This window comes from Gavia stellata, chromosome 13, assembly GCF_030936135.1.
Source record: "Gavia stellata isolate bGavSte3 chromosome 13, bGavSte3.hap2, whole genome shotgun sequence".
NCBI classification, from domain to species: domain Eukaryota; kingdom Metazoa; phylum Chordata; class Aves; order Gaviiformes; family Gaviidae; genus Gavia; species Gavia stellata.
Window position 1 is genome coordinate 15,981,268 of NC_082606.1, and position 3,502 is coordinate 15,984,769.

Genomic DNA, 3,502 nt, shown 5'->3' on the forward strand with positions numbered 1-3,502 from the left:
AGTTTACCTGTAAGAAACAACACAGGGAGAAAGGATTTATGACAGCTGTATGTTCATAGGGAGCAGAGTGCTGCGGATGCTGCTGCGGGGCAGTGCAATGCTTTCAGCCGCCCCTTAAGCCTCCTACATGTGGCTGGCAGTGAAAGCCGGTCCTTGGGGAAGGACGGTGTCTCAAAGTGCCTCTTGCTTCAGAAAATGAGTCCCTGAAACAAATAAGATGCTCTGCTATGTACAACAGACTGAAGTGTTAAGTGTTATTCTATATCGCTTATTATATTGCTCTCCCATTCTCTCTCTTGTGAGTCAATCTTCCCTGTGGAGCAGAAAGGCAATTTTGCAACAGATCTTCACATTTATTATGTATTTACTCAAGAGGGACCATCACGTCCACTAAGCTTTCACCTCAGAACAGGAGCTGCCCCTCACCAGCATCCTCCATCCAAGCCAGCACTGGCTCTCTGGTCAGATGGTTGGATCCATTTTGTATACCTTAAAACGTTCTGAAGGGAAATCTGCCTTCTATATGGTGGAAAAGCCAAAGGTTATAACGCTTTGGTACAATACTCTTGCACTGACAGCATACATAGCCTTAACTGCAAATGGATCCTGAACTGATACAAGAAATCCTCAGGATACAATTCTGGGCATCTTAACTTCACCCTAAAAATATCCTCTTGGGATTCCTTAATTAGTCAGAGCAATCTGCTACTTCTGAAAGCTTTAGGAAAGGAAAGGAGCATCCTCCTGACATTGAATGGCAGAAGCAATATAGGGAGGCCAACTAAATTAATCCTAACTGGATTATCATCCAGTATAATATAATGGAATTCTAAATAGCCATAAATGCTCAAGTTGGTTTTAATATTTCAAATAAAAACCATGTCCTCCGACAACACAGAATCATTTGGTGTCACATTTCAGCGGTGACTCAAGAAGGAAGGACCACACCTACTGAATCACTGGTGTTTCCTTTGAGGTCACCTGTCCAAATACTGGCTGTTTAACTTCTGTGATCTAGAAAGATCCCAGCTGACTTCAGCTGACAGGGAACATTCTGAGTATACGCCTGTTGACCTTGCAGAAAAGTCCATTAAATATCCTCACTAGCACAAGAAAAGGCCAAAAATAAACCTCATCCTGTACAGTCTTTCACTTATGAAAAAGTTGACCTCCATGCACTCATTCATTTCAACATGACACATCACAAAAACTTATCTTTGTGAAATCTTTAGTTAATAGAGGCAGCTATACTGTCAGAAAACGGGACAGAACAGGGCTGGAACACATTGGCAGAGAAGCACGGAGGCTTGAGTTTGCAGCTGTAGGGCTGAACAAGATCAAATGGACATATCTCAATTTCTGCTGGGCCTGGGAATAAAATTTCAGGTAAGTGCCAACCTCAGGGAGAAACCGTGGAGTTGTGTGTCTGTTTGGGTGTCTCTCCCATTAGGAATGGTATCTGCATAAACAACGTATTAGGAACCTCTTCTGCAGCATGCTGGTTGACTTCACCATTTCCCTCTACTGATGGCCAGGACCAAGTCAACTACCATGCTGCAGAAGTGGCCAAAGTGTTTGGCAGTCAGTACCTGGATGGTGGCAGGGGAATGTTCCCATAGGATGTGGGGGCAATGTGGGGGGCAATGAAGTGCCTTCTGCTCATCCGTAAGCAAGGAGAATTGGAAACACCATCTGCTACAGATAAACAGTCTGAAATCAGCTTGGCTAAACAGCCGTACCCAAGAGTCCTTAAAGAGCTGGCTGAGTAAATTGCTGGCCCACTGATGTTCATTTATAATCTGCGCTGGAGCACTGGGGCAGGTCCAGAATACTGAAGCACTGTGCCAATAGTCAGCCAAGATATACAACGATGAGCCTCATAAATACACACTGGTTTGATTGACATAAATTCCAGGCAAAATAATGGAAAATCTGATACAGACTTCAATTCATTAAGCACTGAAGAATAGGCGTAATATTAATCATAGTTGAGGCACTTGTATATAACAGGTGCTTCCAAACTTGATTTTATTAGTTGGCATGATTCTAAGTTTGTCTGATAAAGATGCCGGCATGGCTGTAACATAATGTAATTAGATTTTGATAAGGTTTCACTTTCACAGGGGTCCATGATAAGAAGATATGTAATGTCAGTAGAACATACATTAAAATGGCTTAGCAGAAGCCTAGCTGGCAGGTCTCTAAAAGGAGCCATCTGAGGGTCACTGATGTTGAAGGAGGTATTTCTAATGGGCATCTACAGGGGTCAGTATTATATCCAGTGTGTTTCCAAATAGACTATATTTTAATAGAATCAAATATGAAGTTATACAGGGGATGCAGAACATGCCTGACAATGGGACGTTGTGTCCTAGAAAGAGTCACTCAGGAGAGCTACTGCCATCATCTGACAAAACCAAACAAGAATACCTCTCTGTGCAACAGTGGTAAGCAACAGGAATACTGTGAGCACCTCTGGGTTGGCATAAGGATATCAGAAAAATATGGTGCAGAATATATCCACTAGCAAGGATCTGAGGGCTGGAGGAAATGCCTTATGGGGGGAGACTAGGAAGTCTGAATTGAATTATTGTAACAACAACACACAAAAGAAGACTGAGAAGTTGACAACAGTGCACAAATATTGTTTCAAGCAGAAGCTGCTGATGCTAAAGGGCTCTTTGATCTAACAGAAAGTCATCACCAGAACTAATAGCTGGGAGCCATATGCCAAGCAAACTCAAATGGGAAACAAAGCCCACATTTTAAACAGAGGGTTACAGATCATTTGAACTGGTACCAAGGGAAGCAATGGAGTTTCTATCCCTTGGTAGCTTCGAATCCAGACTTGAAGGCTTCTTTGGAAGACATGGCTTAGGCAAACACAAGTTAGTGGGCTCAATACAGAGGTAACAGGGTGAAGTTTAAGGGGCCTACATTCACAGGAGATCAGCCCAGAATGGTCCCTTCTGACATAAAAAGTCATGAATATGAAAGTATCACTGTTTCGATCTCTGCTCTTGTATTATTCATCTTGCCTGGCTCTAGGCAGTACAAAGAATCATGGTTATGAATATCACACACATTTTTTTACCTGCCTTGTAGGATCTAAGGCAAAAAAAGACATCCTGTAAAATTAACCCCCTTCCCTGCTCAATCTGAGCCAGCTGTGCCTGAAGCCTGCACAGGCAAGACATCCCCCGGCTCTGTGTCGGGCAGGGAGAAAGGGATTCGGGGGTAAGCTGCCAATAGAGGAGAAGGATAAGGGCTTAACCTGTATTTTGAGGAACATCTCCAGGTTATAGACCAGTCACTGCTAACACATGAGGCACTGCAGAAAACTTGAAGCAGACACAGCTTCTGCATTTTGGTGTATCTTTAAGTTTTGGGGGGAAACTGAAGTCTACTCTGAAGCACATTTTTGTTTATTTAGAGGAATGCTTCCTACAAGAACAAGTAACTGTGGGACTGTGCATCCAGAGCCCTCCTAGAGTAGGTCACT